General features: G+C 40.7%; 1 long non-coding RNA gene across 2 annotated transcripts in view; it reads left to right on the forward strand.

Annotated features, from left to right (window-relative positions):
* Positions 1-212: 212 nt before the first annotated feature.
* Positions 213-22,109, forward strand: part of LOC138748237 (uncharacterized) — an 85,543-nt gene continuing 63,646 nt past the window's right edge. For both annotated transcript variants that reach the window (XR_011347893.1, XR_011347892.1), the window contains exon 1: positions 213-319. This is a non-coding gene — a long non-coding RNA (uncharacterized lncRNA). The remainder of the gene's footprint in view (positions 320-22,109) is intronic.

Here is a 22,109-nt window from a genome sequence, read left to right on the forward strand (position 1 = left end):
TTACCGGGGCTTGGGCCGACTTGGTTCTGCTGGGAGTCGGAGGAGGAGCTTGGAGAGGGTCGGGCTGTGATTCAGAGGAGGAGGAGCTTGCTGAAAGTGACAGGGTTAATTGGTCAAGGGGCCAATAAAAGGAGTGAAAGGGGAGGGAGTGGCTCATTGACTGAGTGGAGCAGTGAAGGAGTGAGACTTTTTGCTTTTGGCTTATCAGGAGCTGTGAAGGAGTGAGACTTTCTGGCTTTGGCTTATCAGGAGCTGTGAAGGTGTGAGACTTTCTGGCTTTGGCTTATCAGGCTTCGGCAAAAGCAGCCAAGGAGAAAAGGTAAGCTGAGTTATTTGCCTTCGTATTTAGAGTCATGCCATAGGGTTAGTGCTCTGTACTGGGTGTCAGATGTGCGAACAATGGGTGACCTCCACCCTCCCAAATGGCCACAGCTGCACCAGGTGTATCGAGATGCAGTTACTAAGGGAGCGAATTCGGGATATGGAGTTGCATATTGATGACCTGCAGCTTGTAAGGGAGAGTGAGGAGTTAATCGACTCAACTTTCAGGGCGATAAATACTCCAGAACCCGTGTCAGGTCAGTGGGAAACTGTCAGGGGGGGAAAGAAAAAAGCGAGAAAAACGGAGAGCACACCAGTGACTATCCCACTCAACAACAGTTATGTTGTGTTGGATTCTGTTGAGGGAGATGACTGGACAGAAGATAGCCATGGGCACCAGGTCAATGGCAATGAGCCTGGCAGAGTGGTGCAAAAGAAAAGGGAGAAATGCAGTAGTTATTGGGGACTCCATTGTCAGGGGTACAGACAGGAGGTTGTGTGAGCCAGATAAGTAACCCGCATGGTGTGCTGCCTCCCTGGTGCAAGGGTACGAGATATCACAAATCGGATCCAAAATATTCTGAGAGGAGAGGGAGAGCAGCCTGATGTCTTGGTACATGTGGGTACAAACGACATTGACAAGAAAAGAGAGGAGGTAATGAAAAGGGATTACAGTGAGCTGGGACGAAAGCTGAAAGACAGGAACGCTAGGATGGTGATCTCGGGATTACTACCTGTTCCAAATGCAAGTGATGAAAAGAATGTAAGGATAAGGAAAATGAACGTGTGGCTGAGGGGCTGGTGTACAAGGCAAGGATTTGGCTTCTTGGATCATTAGGATCTCTTTTGGGGAAGGCATGATCTTTACAAGAGGGACGGGTTGCACCTAAATCCAAAAGGAGTCAACATTTTGGCAAGTATGTTTGGTACAGCAGTGGAGCAAGTTTTAAACTAATTTGGCAGGGGTATGGGAACCAGAGTGATAGGGAAAAGGGTAGGGAAGATAAAGTAATGGCCAGGAAAAGTAAAATAGGAAAAGTAATGTTGGGAGGAGAAAATAAAAAATCAGATGGTGCAGTGAGTTTTCGGGTCAATGATAGTCTTAAGAAAATTACAAAGAAAAATAGTGGGCAGAAAAATCAAAAGAAAAGGTTACAGAAGTGACTAGATATTAAAAGGACAAAGAACATAAGGGCACTTTATCTGAATGCCCGCAGTATTAGAAAAAAGGTTAGTGAACTTGAGGCGCAAATCGGTACCCATGCCTATGATTGGGTCGCCATCATGGAAACATGGCTACAAGGTGACCCTAAATGGGAATTAAACTTTCAAGGGTATCAGGTGGTGCAAAGAGATAGACAGGATGGTAAGGGAGGTGGTGTTGCACTCTTAATCAAAGATGAGCTCCAGGCAGTAGTGAGGGATGATATAAGATCTAAAGAGCATAATGTTGAGTCCATTTGGGTAGAGATAAAGAATAACAAAGGGAAAAAATTATTGATGGGTGTTATCTATCGTCCACCAAATAACAATTGTTTAGTGGCACAGAAAATAAATTGAGAGATAAGTGAGGCATGTAATAATGATACGGCATTAGTCATGGGGGACTTTAACTTCCACATAGATTTGGAAAATCAAGTTGGTCGTGGGAGTCTGGAAGAGGACTTCATAGAATGCATCCGCGATAGCTTTCTTGAGCAGCATGTTAAGGAACCCACAAGAGAAAATGCTCTCCTGGATCTAGTGTTGTGCAATGAGATAAGTAGAGTAAATGATGTCATCGTCAGAGACCATCTGGGAAATAGCGATCATAGTATGATTGAATTTCTCATTCAGATGGAAGGGGAAAGAGTTAGATCTAAAACTAATATATAATGCGTAAATAGGGGTGACTACCATAGGATGAGGGAGGAATTGGGCAGAGTGGACTGGGAGCACAGGCTAATTGATGAAACAGTTGAGGAACGGTGGAAGATTTTCAAATAAATATTTTGTAATGCTCAACAAAAATATATTCCAGTCAGGAAAAAGGGCAGCAAGGGAGGGAAAAATCAACCGTGGTTAACAAAGGAAATAAAGGAGAGTATAAAATTGAAGGTGCAGGTGTACAAAGCTGTAAAGAGCAGTGGGAAACTGGAAGATTGGGATAACTTTAAGAGACAACAAGGGATTACAAAGCGGGTAATAAGAAATGGGAAAAAGGATTATGAAAGTAAATTGGCACAAAATATAAAAACAGAAAGCAAAAAATTTTATAAATCTATAAAATGGAAGAGGGTGGCCAAAGTTAACATAGGAACCTTGGAGGATGAGAAAGGAAAACTGGTAGCAAAAAATGAGGAAATGGCTGAGGCATTGAACAAATATTTTGTGTCAGTCTTCACGGTGGAAGACACGTTCAGCATGCCCAAGTGCGGAGTTAAGGATGGAAATGTTGGGGAGGGCCTTGATAAAGTAGTTGTTACAAAGGAAGTGGTGATGGAGAAACTAATGGGACTAAAGCCAGACAAATCACCTGGTCCTGATGATATGCATCCAAGGGTTCTGAAGGAAATGGCGGAAGTTAGAGTTGATGCATTGGTGGTCATAGACCAAAATTCCTTGGATTCTGGGCAGGTCCTGGCAGACTGGAAGACAGCAAATGTCACGCCACTTTTTAAGAAGGGATGTAGGCAGAAGTCTGGAAATTATCGGCCAATTAGCTTGACGTCTGTAGTTGGAAAAATGCTTGAAGCCGTTATTAAAGATGAAATAGTGAAACTTTTGGAACGTAAGGGTTCAATCAGGCAGACGCAGCATGGTTTTAGAAAGGGAAGATCTTGTTTGACAAACTTGTTAGGATTCTTTGAGGATTTAATGGGTGCGGTGGTTAGAGGGGAACAGGTTGATGTTGTATATTTGGATTTCCAGAAAGCGTTTGATAAGGTGCCACACAAGAGACTTATCAGTAAGTTACAGCAAAGTGGAGTCTGTGGAAGTATATTGGCCTGGATTGAAAATTGGTTGTCTGACAGGAGGCAGAGAGTCGAGATAAATGGGAGTTTTTCAGGTTGGCAGAGAGTGGTAAGTGGGGTGCCGGTCAGTGTTAGGCCCACAACTGTTCATCATTTACATTGATGACTTGGAGGACGGGACAAAATGTGGTGTAGCCAAGTTTGTGGATGACACCAAATTGAGTGGAAGAGCAAATTGTAATGAGGATGTGGAGAGTCTGCAGAGGGATATAGTTAAGCTGGATGAGTGAGCAAAGGTTTGGCAGATGGAGTACAATGTTAGTAAGTGTGAGGTTATCCACTTTGGCAAGAAAAATAAAAGAGCTGAATATTATTTAAAGGGTGGAAAACTACAGCATGCTGTTGTGCAGAGGGACTTGGGAGTACTTGTGCATGAATCGCAAAAAGTTAGGTTGCAGGTGCAGCAGGTTATTAAGAAGGCAAATGGAATGTTGGCCTTCATCGCTAGAGGAATTGAAATCAGGAGTAGGGAGGTCATGATGCAACTGTATAAGGTATTGGTGAGACTTCACCTGGAGTACTGTGTCCAGTTCTGGTCTCCACATTTGAGGAAGGATATACTGGCTTTGGAGACGGTCCAGAGGAGGTTTATTAGGTTGATCCCTGGGATGAAGGGGTTGACTTATGATGAAAGATTAAATCGTCTAGGATTGTATTCGCTCGAGTTCAGAAGAATGAGAGGAGATCTTATAGAAACATATAGGATTATGAAGGGTATGGATAGGATAGATGTAGGAAGGTTTTTTGAGCTGGCTGGGGAAACTAAAACCAGAGGACACAGTCTCAAAATTCGGGGGAGTAGATTTAGGACAGAGATGAGGAAAAATAGTTTTTCCCAGAGAGTAGTGAATGTTTGGAATTCTCGAACCAGGGAAGTGGTTGAGGCTGCTTCATTCAACATATTTAAAATTCGGTTAGATACATTTTTACATGATAGAGGAATTAGGGGATATGGGGAGAAGGCAGGTAGGTGGAGTTAGGTCATAAATTAGATCAGCCATGATCATATTGAATGGCGGAGCAGGCTCGATGGGCCATTTTTGGCCTACTCCTGTTCCTACTTCCTATGTTCCTATGTTAAAGGTGACGTTCATGAAATTTTACTGCTATGTGCAAACTGTCAAGTGGCTCTTGCATTCTTGCCTTTGCTCTAATGTGCCTGAAACCTCAGACAACATATTTTGGCATGACATCAGAAACCCTGGCAAATTTATACAGATGTGTGGTGAAAAGTGTGCTGACTGGCTAGGTCATGGTCTGGTATGGGGTGACTAATACCCCTGAGCGCAAAGTCCTACAAAGTGTAGTGGACACAGCTCAGGACCTCACAGGCAAAACCCTCCCTACCATTGAAAACATCTACAGTGATCGCTGCTATCGGAGAGCAGCAGCAATCATCAAGGATCCACACCACGCATTGCTCCGTTCTTGTTGCTACCATCCAGGAAAGAGGTTCAGGTGCCATAAGACCCTCACCACCATCTTCAGAAACAGCTGCTCCCCCTCCACCATCAGACTCCTCAACAATAAACTCAATCAGGGACTCATTTCTTACCTTTGCATTTTAATGATGTTTTTTCTCACTGTATTGTACAGTCAGTTTGTTTACATTTCATTTTTTGTTTACATGTAAGTGTACATTGTGCACTGTTTTTTTTATCCCGCTACCAATTAGTGGTTATTCTGCTTCACCTGCAGGACAAAGAATCTCAGGGTTTTATGTGATGTCATGTATGTACTCTGGCAATGAATCTGAAATCTTTGGTAATACCTCCTCGATTCAGTAGCTCACTCTTTTATCTTGAGAATGAAATTTGTGGATTCAAACCCTTGACTTAAACTCTAGTCACTCCATTCATTGCAGTGCCATGGGAGCTCCACCGAGCTGCTTTTGAGAGAGGTGTTCAAGCTAACCTCTGACTGCCTCTCAGGAACCCAAGGCGTTGTTATCACAGAGGAATTGTTGGCCCATATTTATCCATCAACCAAACATCAGAGAAGGAGACTGTCTGTCCATCATCTATGTTCTGTGCAAAGGCCAATGGTTTCTACAACATCACTGTGCCTTTAATCAGAATGATTCATGTTATTCTCTAACTGTATATATACAAACAGATGAAAAACTGAGTCTCGAGTTCACGGTACACACACAATACACAACACATAATAATCACGTTAGAATATAAAATAAAGATATATAAATATTTTGGAATGATTTACTTGGTTACAGGACACTGCTCATCAATCTCACAGCCTGCGGGAAGAATCTACATCCCAGCCAGGCAGTCGTGATTTTGATACTCCTGTAAATCCTTCCTGATGGCGACTGTGTGCTGGATGGAAAGGGTCCTCAGTCACACATTAGTGACTCGAAACTAGGCTGGGATTTCCTGAAAGAAGAATAGAAAAGTTTTGGAAACACTCGGCAGGGTGTTGAGAGGGTCACAAGAAAGATCTTTTTGGGTTGATGACCATTACTTGGTGTGTCTGCTGAGTGTTCAACATCATTGCAGCTATGTCCTCAGTCTTGCATTCCTTCCTTCAATGTTTTTCCTGGGGCCTTGAGTAGATACAAAGGTAATCAATAAGGCAACTTCAGCTTTGTTTCTTTGTTCACAGATCTGTGGCAATGCTTCTGTTTATTATCTCTCCTTAGTTGACCCTGAACATAGCAGTACAGTTAGTGTAGTGGTTAGCGCACGACTGTGACAACACCAGCGACCAGGGTTCAAATCTGGCACTGTCTGTAATGAGTTTGTATGTTCTCTCCATGTCTGCGTGGGTTTCCTCCGGGGGGCTCTGGCTTCCTCCCACCCTTCAAAAAAATGAAGCACAGTTCCAGGTCAATTGGGTGCAATGGGAGGCATAGGTTTTTGGGCTGAGTGGGCCTGTTGCCATGCTGCATGCCTACATTTCAAACAAGACTGAGGAGGTTAAGAACTAACCTCATTGTTTGGTCTGGAGCCACACTTGGTAATGAACTGGTTCCATAGTTACTGTGGCTGAGACTTTGATGATGGAGAAAACACCCAGACAAATCTTTTAATTCGATTAAAGCATCTAGAGCGATATTACAAAAAAAATTACACTGAAAGCAAAAGGGGAAGTAAAATCAATGATTTTTAATATAGAGTATTTTGCAGTCTCCGTGCAGAATTGGTCAATACGCATCAAAACGAGAAGGGAGAGAGGAATACATTAATAAAGGTGGGTGGTGAGTGAAACTGATCTGGACTTTGCCAGGGGGAGAAGTTAGTCTCTGATTGCAAAGGCAGAGAATCCAATCATACTTGCATCCTACTAACTGGGAAGTGAATGCAATTGGTAGTCAGGGAGCCACAGAAATAGAACTTTCAGCCCAACTTGTCCATGCTGACCAAGTCGTCTACTCAAGTGTGTCCATTTTTAGTGCACTAAACCTTTCCCATCTGTCTAAATGCCTTTCAAACATTGCCACTGTACCCATCTCTACTACTTCCTTTTGAAGCTCAATCCACATAAACACCACCCGGAGACGGCATCAAACAAGTTTAATTGGCTAATCGGGAGAGAGGGGGCATAAGGGTATCCGTGTTGGGAGTTTTGGGGGGCACAAACTGACATTCAAAAACTCACTGAGCAGGATTCGGGGATGTCATACCTGCCGTGAACCTCTTCCATGTGCCGCCATCCCTCCGAAGTAACAGCCAAACGCGTGTGCTTATAGCACATGTAGACGAAAACACATGATGCTAGTACTGTGGGTGGGTGAGGGGCGCAATAACTCATTTGGGGGGCACCATTGATGCTGAAACCTGCCACCAGATCCCCCATAATGCAGTGCCTTTTCACTTTAAATCTAACCGGAATGTCTTCTAGGTTTAGACATTCTTACTTTGGAAGAAAGGCTTTGACTATTTACCTATACCCACCATGATTTTGTAAATCTCTACGCGATCTCCCCTCAACTTCCTACAGCCCAGAACATTTGTAACAAAGAAGACAGTAGTACCAGATCCTTATGTTTCTTTAATATAGATGGATGGAATTTTTTGGATTCTTCAAAGGAGCTGCTGTCTGGCATGGGGAGACCCCCTCTTGGCTTTGCAATTGGTCGGGCTGTGCCTGGAAGGCTTTCACTGGCTCCTTAGGATCAAAGAAGTCCGGCCACAGATTCTCCAAGTGGTTTTGTTTCATGGCTGAGGGTTCATGATGGAGGTTTCCCTTTTCTGCACGTAGGTAAGTAGTTTCCATTGGTGGGGGAGACCAGACTAGGGGACGTAGTCTCAATGTTCAGGGGAGTAGATTTAGGGTGGAGATGAGGAGGAACTGCTTTTCCGAGAAGGTGATGAATCTAATTCACCAACACCTCCCCCGGGGCCTGAGTGGGACCTTCAGCCACTGCCGTGGCCACTGCCCGTAGGGTCAGTTTCAATGTTTCTCTCTCTCAACAGTTCTCCCTGTTTCTGGTGCCCTGTTCCAGTCCACTGCTTCCGTAGTGTCTTAAACGCCTCGTGGCACACTGCCCAACTCAGGCACGGCCATCAAAGCCTTTATGGAGCTGTCGGAATTAGAACCAAGAGATAGAACCATGAGGAACAGCTCTGTGTCGCCACCCCATTCTCCTGGGTCCACGCCACAGGCAACAATGTCGTTACAGCCAAAATCTTCTCTGAACTCTTTCAATCTTATTGTTATCGTCTCTAGATTAAGTTCCATTTGCCATTTCCCTTCTCGACCCTGCAGTCTAAAGCTTCCATCCTTGCTATCAACCATGGCCAATGTTAGAATCACTAGTAAATCTCTTCATGATGACTCCAACATTTAGTTCTAACTCATCATTATATAGCTCAAAAGGAAGGGGATCAGGTACTGAGCCTTGTGGAGCTCCATTGGTAACAGCTGTCCTGTCACAAAAACCACCCTCCTCCCTCTTGATTTTATGACTGACGTTTTAGCGTTGATCCTGTGGCTTGTTACCCCGAGAGCAATATCCCAAAGGGAGCTTTTCAATCCATTTATTTGGACAAAGTAGAGGAGTTGAATCTTACTGGCTTCAACAGGATTTTTTCTCATTTCGTAATAATGATTTTTCATTTATCTTGAGCTCTCATCTCTGCGGGGGCCTAAAATCCAATTTGCTTGGAGATTGAGCTACTTGAATTCCAGCCATCCATTTATCTCCCAAATGAAATCATAACTTCCATCAACATGGCTTATGCCACTCATTGGGATGGGAGGGGAAAGGCAGAGGTGTGGGGTGAAGTGGTGGGCATCTTGTTCTTGGAATTCTTCATTAAAGAAGACCATGCAGAGGGTGGATAACAAGCTTGCTTTCACAAAGAAGGGGTGAATGCATGGTACAAACTCCTGAGGAATTCAGCAAAGTGTGAGAGCCTCTTCAACAAAGAACTCACCTTGATGAAAGGCTCATGCCCAAAATGTTGGTTATGTATAGAACCATAGAACATTACAGCACAGAAAACAGGCCCTTCAGCCCTTCCAGTCTATTCTGAACTATTATTCTGCTAAGTCCACTGACCTGCACTTAGTGACGGGGATCTCTCAGTGGCCAGCCATTTCAGTTCTGTGTCTCTCTCCCAAACTCGCGTGTCTGACCACTGCCCCACCAAGACCGCCTGTAAATTGTAGGAACAACACTTGATTTTCCGCTGGGCCATGTCCTACCGCATGGCATTAACATCGATTTCTCTGGTTTCTGCTAAACTGCTCTCCCTTCCCTTTCCTTCTTTCCACCCCCTTTCCTCTCTATTCCCAGATCTATCCCTCCTTCCCCTTCTTGCTACTGTGCTCTCCCTCCCTTCTCCCCTACCTTCTTGTTCATGTGCCTGCCAACATTTTTCCATACCTTGATGAAGGGCTCAGGACCAAAACGTTGGTTGTGTATTTTTCTTTGCCAACCCACCTTTTCCCCCCACCCCCCCATATATAGAACACTGTTTGACCTGCTGAATTTCTCCAGTATTGTGTTAGAAAGCCTCTACATGACAACTGGAGCCATTCTTTAACACTCATCCCCTTTTTAAAGTCCTCCCCACATTCCCATCAACTCCCATCAGGTTAAACACAAGGGAGAATTTACCATGGCCAATTAAATTACCGACCCACAAGCATCCAGAGGAAACCCAGGTGGTCACAGACAAATTTTTTTTTTAAATTTTTTATTTTGCACACCATAAACCACATTGACCATGATACATACATTTTCCTTTTCAAATATATACAGTGTCATTTTCTCCCCCCCTCCTCCCATCCCACCCTCCTCACCTCCCCCCCCCATCCATTTAAAGTACAAAATCTAAGATACATTAAACCAGTCAAACAATGTTGTCATTCAATAAAAATAAACAAGAAATTCCACTGAGTCAATTCTTTTCATTTCCTTCTCCTTTCGTTAATTTAGGTAGTGAATGTCCCCAGTAGGTTTTCTCTATTGTGTTTCATGTAAGGCTCCCATATTTGTTCAAATATTTTGATATTATTTCTTAAACTGTTATTTTTTCTAGTGGAATACATTTATTCATTTCTATATACCATTGTTGTATTTTCAAATTATCTTCCAATTTCCAGGTTGACATAATACATTTTTTTGCTACGGCTAGAGCTATCTTAACAAATCTTTTTTGTGCACCATCCAAATCAATTCCAAATTCTTTGTTTTTTTATGTTACTTAGGAGGAAGATCTCTGGGTTTTTTGGTATATTGTTTTCTGTAATTTTATTTAATATCTGGTTTAGATCTTCCCAAAATTTTTCTACTTTCTCACATGTCCAGATTGCATGAATTGTTGTTCCCATTTCTTTTTTACAACGAAAACATCTGTCAGATACTGTTGGGTCCCATTTATTTAACTTTTGAGGTGTAATGTATAGCCTGTGTATCCAGTTATATTGTATCATACGTAACCTCGTATTTATTGTATTTCTCATCGTTCCAGAACATAACTTCTCCCATATTTCCTTTTTTATCTTTATATTTAAATCTTGTTCCCATTTTTGTTTAGTTTTACCATTTGTTTCCTCATTCTCCTTTTCTTGCAGTTTAATATACATATTTGTTATAAATTTTTTAATTATCATTGTATCTGTAATCACATATTCAAAATTACTTCCCCCTGGTAACCTCAGACTGCTTCCTAATTTGTCATTCAAGTAGGATCTCAATTGGTAATATGCCAGCACTGTATCTTGAGTTATATTATTTATCTTTCATTTGTTCAAAGGATAATAATCTATTTCCTGAAAAACAATTTTCTATTCTTTTGATCCCTTTTTTCTCACATTCTCTAAAGGAAAGGTTATCTATTGTAAAAGGGAGTAACTGATTTTGCGTCAATATTAGTTTTGGTAATGGGTAATTTGTTTTATTCCTTTCTACATGAATCTTTTTCCAAATTTTGAGTAGATGATGTAATACTGGAGAACTCCTACGTTGTACCAATTTTTCATCCCATTTATATAATATGTGTTCAGGTATCTTTTCCCCTATTTTATCTAGTTCTAATCTAGTCCAATCTGGCTTTTCCCTTGTTTGATAAAAATCTGATGGGTATCTTAATTGTGCGGCTCTATAATAATTTTTAAAGTTTGGCAGTTGTAAGCCTCCTTGTTTATACCATTCTGTTAGTGCTATCCTCGGTTTCCCCCTTTTCCATAAAAATTTCCTTATTATTTTCTTTAACTCCTTGAAGAATTTCTCTGTCAAGTGTATTGGCAATGCCTGAAATAGGTATAATATCCTTGGGAAAATGTTCATTTTAATACAGTTTATCCTTCCTATTAGTGTTAATGGTAAATCTTTCCAATGCTCTAAATCGTCCTGTAATTTTTTTCATTATTGGATAATAATTGAGTTTATATAGATGGGCGAGATTTTTAATTATTTGTATACCTAGGTATCTTATTGCTTGCATTTGCCATCTGAATGGTGATTCCTTCTTAAATTTTGAGAAATCTGCATTATTCATTGGCATTGCTTCCCTTTTATTTACGTTAATCTTGTAACCCGACACTTCTCCATATTCCTGCAATTTCTTATATAATTCTTTTATTGATAGTTCTGGTTCTGTTAAATATACTATAACATTATCTGCAAATAAACTGATTTTATATTCCTTGTCTTTTATTTTTATCCCTTTTATATTATTTTCTGTTCTTATCCATTCTGCTAGAGGTTCTATAGCTAATGCGAACAATAAAGGTGATAGTGGGCATCCCTGTCTTGTTGACCTGCTTAAGTTAAATTGCTTTGATATATATCCATTTACTGTCACTTTCGCCAATGGCCCCTTATATCCAATTGCTTTAATCCAATTAATATACTTCTCTGGTAAACTGAATTTTTGCAATACTTTGAATAAATAATTCCATTCTACTCTGTCAAAGGCCTTCTCTGCGTCTAAAGCAACTGCTACTGTTGGCGCTTTACTCCCTTCTACTGCATGAATTAAGTTAATAAATTTACAAATATTGTCTGTTGTGCGTCTTTTTTTAATAAATCCAGTTTGGTCTAGATTTACCATTTTAGGTACATACTCTGCTAATCTGTTTGCTAATAGTTTAGCTATTATCTTATAATCTGTTAAGTAATGATATTGGTCTATATGACGCTGGTACGAGTGGATCTTTCCCTTGCTTTAGTATTACTGTAATTATTGCTGTTTTACATGAATCTGGTAAGCTTTGTGTTTTATCAATCTGGTTGATTACTTCCAGGAGGGGAGGAATTAATAAATCTTTAAATGTTTTATAGAATTCTATTGGGAATCCATCCTCTCCTGGTGTTTTATTATTTGGTAATTTTTTTATTATCTCTTGTATTTCTACGACTTCAAATGGTTCTGTTAATTTATTTTGTTCCTCTATTTGTAATTTTGGTAGTTCAATTTTAGTTAAAAATTCATCTATTTTCCCTTCTTTCCCTTCGTTTTCAGTTTGGTATAATTGTTCATTGAATTCTCTAAAGTTTTCCTTGATCTCCTTTGGATTATATGTGATTTGTTTGTCTTTTTTCCTTGATGCCAATACCATTTTCTTAGCTTGTTCTGTCTTAAGCTGCCATGCTAGAATTTTGTGCATTTTTCCCCTAGTTCATAATATTTCTGTTTTGTCTTCATTATGTTCTTCTCCACCTTATATGTTTGTAGTGTTTCATATTTTATTTTTTTATCTGCCAATTCTCTTCTTTGAGTTGTATCTTCCTTCATTGCTAATTCTTTTTCTATATTTACTATTTCCCTTTCCAACTGCTCTGTTTCCTGATTATAGTCCTTCTTCATCTTGCTTACATAACTTATTTGAATTCTCTGAAATCCTGCCTTTTAAGTAGCATGGAGTTTAATCTCCATCTATACATTCTTAGATGGATGTCCTCTAACCCTATTGTCAATATCAAGGGTGAATGGTCTGATAATATTCTAGCTTTATATTCTGTTTTTCTTACTCTATCTTGCATACGAGCTGATAACAAGAATAGGTCTATTCTTGAGTACGTTTTATGTCTACCCAAATAATATGAATATTCCTTTTCCTTTGGGTGTTGTTTCCTCCATATATCCAAAAGTTGCATTTCTTGCATCGATTTAATTATAAATTTGGTTACTTTGTTCTTTCTGTTAATTTTTTTTCCCAGTTTTGTCCATATTTGAATCCAAATTAAGGTTGAAATCCCCTCCTATTAATATGTTCCCTTGCGTATCTGCTATCTTCAAAATAATATCTTGCATAAACTTTTGATCTTCTTCGTTAGATGAATATACATTGAGTAGATTCCAAAACTCCGAATATATCTGACATTTTATCATTACATATCTCCCTGCTGGATCTATTATTTCCTCTTCTATTTTAATTGGCACATTTTTACTAATTAATATAGCTACTCCTCTTGCTTTTGAATTATTCTTGATTTGGTTATGTATTCCGTTAATATTTAAAGTCATATAGTTCAGCGTAGCCATTTCATACTTTGTTTATCTTCCCTTTCCGTTTCTCCATCATCACCTTTCCTTCTAATCCATTTCTGCTTTCTTGTTTTGAACACTTTATAAGACAACATTTCTAAAACATTAAACATTTTCCTTATTCTCCTATTTAAAACTTCTTTAACCCTGTTCTCCCCTCCCCCTCCTGAGTTGCCCTTTATCCCTTGTCGGGCAACCACATCTCCCCTCTCCATTTGGATTTGCGAATTCACTCGCAAACGTCAACTGATTTTGCAGTGACCGTAACTCCTCCCCACCCAGCCCACCCCCCGGAAAAGATTTCAATTTTCATATGTAACAAAGGTCACTCTTTTGATTCCCTCTTTATTCCCTCTATTCCGTTTCCCTCCCTTATTAATTCTTATCTATTCTCTATATATTTTCCTCTAAATACGGATACATTCATGTATACACACACATACATATATATATATATATACACACACACATATACCCATATACATACATACATATAGTTCGTGGTCATTTTTACTCTCATTACATGTCTTCATCTCTCTGCTTGTTTTGTAGTTGTTCTGCAAATTTTCTTGCTTCCTCCGGATCTGAGAATAGTCTGTTTTGTTGCCCTGGAATAACTATTTTAAGTACCGCTGGGTACTTTAACATAAATTTATATCCTTTTTTCCATAAGATCATTTTTGCTGTATTGATCTCCTTCCTCTTCTTCAGGAGTTCAAAACTTAAGTCTGGATAGAAAAAATTTTTTTGACCTTTATATTCCAGTGGCTTTTTGTCTTCTCTTATTTTCTTCATTGCTTTCTCCAATATATTTTCTCTTGTTGTATATCTTAAGAATTTTACTAAAATGGATCTTGGTTTTTGGTGCGGTTGTGGTTTCGGGGCTAAAGTTCTGTGCCCTCTCTATTTCCATTTCTTCCTGCAATTCTGGTCTTCCTAGGACCCTGGGGATCCAATCTTTTATAAATTCTCTCATATTCTTGCCTTCTTCATCTTCCTTAAGGCCCACTATCTTTATATTATTTCTTCTATTATAGTTTTCTATTATATCTATCTTCTGAGCTAACAGCTCCTGTGCCTCTTTAGCTTTTTTATTAGATTCTTCTAATTTCTTTTTTAAGTCTTTTACTTCCATATCTACAAATGTTTCTCGTTTTTCCATATTTTCCACTCTTTTTGCCAATTCTGATATGGCCACTTCCATTTTATTCATTCTTTCTTCTGCATTCTTAATTCTTCTTTTTATCTCATCAAATTCTTGTAATTGCCATTCTTTCACTGATTCCATATATTCTTTAAAAAAAGATACATCCATTGTCTTGCTTTTCTCTTCTTCTTCCACTTCTTTCTGTTCTTCTTCTTCCTCTGGGTTGACCATCTGTTGTTTCCTTGTTACCCTCTTCTTTCTTGTTGTCGTTATTGTCTTTGTTCTGCACCTGTTGCTGTGCTGCAGGTGTCTCTCTCAGCTGTGGAGATCGACTCCGCAGCTGTTCCCCCCTCCCGTCAGTGTGTTTTTTTTACATGCGCGGTTGCGCACTTTTACTCAGCTCTGTGAGCCATTTTTGTAGTCCCGAGCCCGGGACCTCCACTGACCTGAGGGAGCGGGCTTCTCTCTCCGCAGCGGGCTTCTTCGGTCAGGTAAGGCCTTCACCTTCTTCCGACGTTCTTTCTTCTTCTCTTCTTCCCGTTGTTTTTGACTTTTCTCTCTTCGCTGCCATTTTCTTCTCACCTTTATTTTTACTTTGTTGTAAATTTTAATCTTGTACCTTTGTTTTGTGCGTTTTTTTTTACTTTTCGGGAGAGGGCTGGAATTCCCTGATCGGCCACTACTCCATCACGTGACTCCTCCTCGTCACAGACAAATTAAAGAAAACTCAATGTCAGGATTGAACTCGGGTCTCTGCTGCTAAGAGGCAGCAAGTCTACTATCTGTGTCACCCCCTCCCCTGAAGAGGTTGAATGGAAGGACAATCAACAGGCCCCATGTTCAGACCAATAACCTGAGCACTCTGCAAGAGAGTGAGTGATTATTCAACAAGGAATGAGATTATTTCAACATGAGGACTGCTGAAGATCTGATTCTATGTATGTCCACGCTCCTTAAACCGATCCATAAATAGTATGTTTCTCATGGTTTTGTGCCTTACATTTTTTTACTGTTTGACCTCTTCTTTATGTAGAACATCCAAAAGGCAGGCACAAACAAATGAACAGTTGGATACATAAGCAATCAGGAGAACAATCTTTGAAATGGGTTAACATCACTTGCAAGATTACTAAGTCACCAAGGCATAGAAAGAAACAGTGAGGTAGAATGCCAGCCAGATAGAAATATTCTAGGAAACATGAATACAAGCAGATGATGGTGCATTCAGACTGGTGAAAACTTTTCCCAGTGGATATGTAGAATGTTCCTTGAATGTATCTGGATTAGACATGGCTCTCAACAGCTTGGAACAGTTCTAACGCACAGAACATGATCAGCATTACCGTTTATTTAACAATATATCATTTTGACATTGATTGGTTTTCACAGATTTGGTTAAATTAAATTAGATGTGAGTCTTCATTTTCTCATCAGAAACTGCAGGAGTAAATGACCAACCACCTCAGCATTTAAAAACGATCTGGCTAAAGTGGTTCCCAAGAAATCTCACAAAATGGATCAGTCGCAGCAAAATTCATTTTGTGTAGTTCTTGTACGTGCAAAATGCTTGAGCTGACAGCAACCACATGTTCAAATCATTTATCCTCATTTCTAGTGTAACACAGATGATTTAGCCACTTTACTACTGGTGAAAGTCGCACACTGCCTCTCTGTAAAATAGAGATATCAAGGTTGCTTCCTTGTTATCTAACACCAGTCCATTCATTTTGTACTTTCTAAAAAGGGAAAAATCAAGCTGTTCCTAATCACATAACCCCACAGATTTACTTCATAGGTTTAAGGTGGGAGGAAATCATTTTAAAGGAGGTCAGATCAGATAAGGTTTATTGTCATGTAATAAAAGAGAAATGCAATATTATATGAAATTACCTTTAGTCTGCCATAAGGTTCGCCATTAGCATTGCCCGGCACCACTTACAGTTAGAGAAAGAGAAGCAAAGTGTGTCCCCTCAGAGACATTGACTGTACAAAGTCTTCCCTCATCATTCTGTATTCCTGGTACAATTCTATCAAGTCTTCTCCAACGACAGCAGGTCTTTTCTCAAACAAGGCACCCAAAACTGTACACAGTCTTCATGTGAGGTCTCACCAGTGCTTTATGGACTCTCAATATTGCATCCTTGCTCTTGTATGCTATTCCTCTGGAAAGGAATGGCAACATTGCATTTGCCTTCTTCACCACCACCTCAACCTGAAGGCCAACCTTTAGGGTATTCTGCACGTTAACCCATTTCCAGTCCCTTTGCACCTCAGAATTTAGAATTTTCTCATCTATTTCTACCAAATTTGAGCATCATTAAGTTAACTTGGAGATTCTCTGAAGCCTTTTCTGGTATTATTTCCCCACTGGCAACAGGAAAATGAAATAAATACTGTGAAAGAGGAGCACTCATAATATGGGATCAGATGTCAGACACCGAAGGTGAATATTTCATATCACAGCACATGCAGAGCCAGAAATAATTTGAGAAGCAACCTAACAAGCAAAATGAAAGAGAATTTAAAAAAAAGTTATTTATCTCTCACTTCTTGAACTACAAAGAGGATGTAGAAAAGGAAACACACCTAGTTTATCCCAGGAGCAGTGAATCGTGACAGGCAAGTGGGAAAATCACACATGACTATGAAAGCACTCCTAAAGGAATTAAATGAATGGCAGGTATTGCTGCAATAAATTCAGAGGCGTTGAAAATGCACAAGTGTTTGTAAAGAGCACAGTTGGGTTAGAGTTTCTGCTGTAGATACTTTATCAAAACAAGAATTACCATTAATGTACGATTAGACAAGAAAATCTGCAGTATGCAGAACTCAGCAGGTGACGTAGCAGGTGGCACAGTTAGCGTAATGTGGTTACAGCACCAGCGATCCGGGTTTGAACTCAGCGCTATCTGTAAGGAGTTTGTACATTCTTCCCGTGTCTGCTTGGGTTTCCTCCGGGTGCCCTAATTTCCTCTCACCCTTCAAAACGTTGGTCAATTGGGTGGCACGGACTTGTGGGCTGAAAGGGCCTGTTACCTTACTCTTTGTCTAATTAAAAAATGAATAAATAAAATTCAGGCCTGGATCCTTCGTCTCAGACCTAAAACATTGGTCACCTTTTACTTCCTGTGGTTGCCGGGTGACCTGAGTTTGTTTCTCCAGCACTTTTGTGTATCGAGTAATACACAAATCTCTGCAAGATTTGCATTTACTTAGCCTCCTGAACTTACTCCACCACTTATTGGAAGGTTAAAGCCACTGACAATACAACTCTCCTCAGGACACTCCTGGACAATCAACCAGGTTTACTCTAGCATGGAACTTTTATTCAGAAGCTGGAGTATATTTAACTGAAACATGCAGCAGGCACAAACACAGCTTCTTCCCCCTCTGCCGTCAGATTTAAGAATGGACAGTGAGCCACAGACACAAGCTCACTTTCTCCTATTTTCTTCCACTATTTATTCATTTTTGAAACGTAATTTATAGCAATATTTTCCCTGTGACGGTGCCACAAAACAATGACTTTTGAGACACGTTCATGACAATCGATTATGATTCTGAATCTGGTTCTGAGCAAGCATACATTGTGATGTACAACAACCTCAAACTTGCATGAATATCCTTTGGTTTGGACCACTGCTTGGTCAACATAAATTTAAGAGCTCTCTCTATTCCTGATGGAGGCCTCAGGCCTTTGGTAACTGTTTTCTTCCTGTGTGCACATTGCATAAGTATAAACATGTTTATTGTCCAATCATCTTCCCATCCTTTCATGATTCAACCTGCTTGAAGATCTGGAGTAAATGAAAAATACGCAAGGCCTCACAGAAAAGGGGGAAGGGAAAAGCTGAGAAAGAATCAAGAACCACTGGACCAGAGGGGGGTGAGGAATTCTACACTCTTTAGATCCTGAGATGCTGTGTGAGTTTCTCCTGCATGTTGGTGTATTGCACTCAACTGCAGAAAGCTCAATCACAGTGTGGTTTGCAGGGAGGATTGGAAGTAGGATGACAGCATATAGATAAACTGAAGGAGGGGGTCTTCCACTATAAACTATTAGATTATTCCATCATTGGATTATTATACTCATTATTTATCAATTTAAAATTGAGTCTGAGCTGTAGAAGCCAGAGACTGCTTACCAACTGCATGGTATTGAGAGAAACCACATAATCACATGTTCATTCAATTTAGAAACCCTTCAAGTACTCAACATATAGTGGCGCCAAGGGCCAGGAAGGGGCATGAGAATCAATGGTCTTTTCTGACTCATTGGGCCAAACCTCCACCTTCTGTGCTGTCAATTTCTGTGACCCACTCAAGTATAACATTTACTTTGGAGCTTCAAATGCTCAAATTAAGCATGATTGATTTTGCCGCCTACAGAGTACTTCTGAAGCACCTCTTCAGGCATTGTGCCACTAAAAAAACATTGATGTCTAGCCGGTTAACTGCTGCAGAAGTTTGTCTCGTCCAATAACCTTTCACTTCCAATGGATCCTACGTGACCTGCTGTGGTTCTCCAACACACTTGTCCATTGCAGTGTCTCCACCCTCTGGCCAGATTGTGACCCTCCATCATAACCACGCTCTTCATCCAGCTTTTAATCCTCTCAACAGTATCAAGCGCAGACAGACGTAGAGTATTTTCTTTACATTGCATAAGTATAAACATGTTTATTGTCCAATCATCTTCCCATCCTTTCAAGATTCAACCTGCTTCCAGATCTGGAGTAAATGAAAAATACACAAGGCCTCACAGAAAAAGGGGAAGGGAAAAGCTGAGAAAGAATCAAGAACCACTGGACCAGAGGGGGGAGGGGGGGTGAGGAATTCTACACTTTTTAGATCCTGAGATGGAGTGAGCTCAGGCTGGAGAGGGCTCATTGGATGAATAGAACCAATGGAGAAGGTGGTAGGCAAAATTTTCACGCATAACGCTGTCAAAAGAAAAAATGACACCTAACGCAAAATAATTAAGAGGAGAAGGGGAAACGTGGAGGCACAGTTAGTAGAATTCCTCCCTCACAGCCCAAGTGGCCTGTATTCACTCCAGACCTTTGCACTCCAGACCTGTGACTGCATGGATTTTCCCCAGTGCTCCGCTTTCCTCTCACACCCCAAAAGCAGGTGAGTTAGGGCAGTAATTGGCTGTGGTGGATTATCCCCAGTGTGTAAGATTTGGCAGGAGCTGATTATGACAACGTTGATTGATAATCAGTGTATTCAAGTCCAATGTACCCACGCAGCAGAATTCTTACTTGCTGCAGTCAAATAGGAACTTTGTTATAATAAACAATAGTATCCATTAAATTACCATGTGGAAAGAGATAATCATTACTGAAAATAGATAATATATATTCACAGGTGATGAGAATGTGGGGAGAATAAAATGGGATGTGCAGATGGTTGCTTGGCATCAGCGCAGAATCAATGGGCTGAAGGGCCTTTCTGTGCTCAACGACCTGTGAGCTTGCTCTGTCATTTAGTTAAGTCATGGTCATCTGGTTGTTAACCTCATCTTACATTCCTGCCTGATTGCTATCCCTGCCTTGCTTTCAAGCTATCTTTATAGTGCAGAACACAAAATTGCCTTCTGCCTTCTGCTACGCAGACATAGAGTCACCATTAATGTTGCCTGGAGCCCTTTACAATGAGAAGCAAAAGAGAGATCCTTCAGAGACACCGAGTGTTTATGGATTTACCTCCTGCACTCCCACACCCACTGCTGTCGCACAGACTCCTGTTCAATCCATCGGCCACTGGAGCTTCAGATCTTAAACCTCCAACACGATCAGGAAACCTTCAGAGCCCGAGGCCCTTTGGGAGCCCTTCTTGCCCTCAGCACCCTCGAGTTCTGGCTCCGATATCTGATTTCCATAAGCCAGTCTCTTAGCCCAGCTCTATGCACATTGCAGAGCGCACTGGCAATGCAGCTTCCTTCTCCTTTCCCTGCTCTGTCCCCGAACTGAGGACACAGTTCACAGCTAAAAACACAATATCCACGTTACCTCCTGCCTTTGGGACTATTCTCCTCCCCCTGCCCCCTCCTCCTCCCCCACCAGTTTTATTCAGAAGCCTGCCCACCTTGATGAAGGGCTCAATCCTGAAACCTTGGTTGTCTTTGCTACATAAGGTACATTGTTTGACCTGCTGTTTCCCCAGCATTGTGTTTTTACTTCAACCACAGTGTTTGTAGACTTTTGTGTTTTAACACAGTTAACAGCCAGTTTGTACTTCTCCCACCAAGTCTGCAGTCAGCGATTTTGTGATCAAAACTCACTCTCTCTATGAGAATAAAGCTGTTGCTCCTTTAAGTTTTATCCCAAAATTTTAATTTACACTTTGAACTACTTACTAATGGAAGACATTAACCAGTACGTCCCACAATGCGGCATCAGCTGGATTTTGGTGCTGATCTTGAACCCATCAATTATTTTTATATTTTAAAATCTTAATGAAGCCCAATTACACTCATTTAGCCGACTCACCCAGAGGGTGGGAGGAAGCCAGAGGACCTGCGGAAGACCCACGCAGGTCACATGGAATAGGTACAAACTCCTTACAAACAGCAGCAGATTCCAACCCGGGTTTCTGATGCTGTAATAATGTTACGCTAACCGCTATTCACTGACTGAGGGATTACAACAGCACATTGCACGAAGAGAGCTTGTCACTTTACTGAGCTTTGACTTTGAACTTATTACCACTTGAGTATTGGACAGAATACATTAACTTCCCCTTTGATTGGAGAGGGACATACAATTACAATGCTGGCAAGGGGCGAAGTAGGAGAACATCTAATAAATAAAGCAAAATCTGAGAATGAAAAACATTTAGAGCAGTGGTTTTCAAACTTTTTCTTTCTATTCACATCCCACTTTAAGTAATCCCTGTGCCAGAGAGGTTCTGTGATTAGTAGGGATTGCTTAAGGTGGGATGTGAATGGAAAGAAAAAGTTTGAAAACAACTGGTTTAGATCGATGCTATCTGTGAAACTAGGTCAAGTTTGCTTTGAAGCTTCAACTACTCATATTAAGCATGATGTATTCTATCAGCCTTCAGACTGTGTTGAACCAATGACCTCTGCTCTCCCTGCATTCAGTTACAGATTCCTAAGTGCCTGTGTCATGCAATGCACTGAGCAAATGGTCACTCTTCTCTCTCTGCACACCGTAAATAGGGACTTAACTTGATTTTGACTGACAAAGTCAAGGAGGAAAAGTTGTCTGAGCTGATGGGGGTGTGTGGAGGTGGAAAGAGTAGATCAGAGAACATCTCACCCAGCTGTAGGAAAGCTGGAAACAGTGCAGGAAGGGTACGGGATTGTTCCTGGGAACAGTGGATTTGAATTATAAAGAGGGGCTGGATAGCAACCTAAAGCAACCTGTTGCAGTAGCTGAAATGATGTTTCATATGGTCAAACCAAGACCAGGATTGCTGAATGGTCCTCAACCTTTGTTCCCCATCCCATGCATATGCTGCCTGGCCTAGCAAATAATTCCTGCAATTTTGATTTCTTCCCAGATTTTAATCAGCTGCATATTTTGCTTCTCACTCATTAGATAATCGATTTTATTTTGTCTGATGTTGATTAGTAGAAAGCATAATGTCCATGGCATTCACCACCACTTCATCTTTGGAAAACACACAGGATGTTCAAGA

This window comes from Narcine bancroftii, chromosome 13, assembly GCF_036971445.1.
Source record: "Narcine bancroftii isolate sNarBan1 chromosome 13, sNarBan1.hap1, whole genome shotgun sequence".
Lineage (NCBI taxonomy): Eukaryota > Metazoa > Chordata > Chondrichthyes > Torpediniformes > Narcinidae > Narcine > Narcine bancroftii.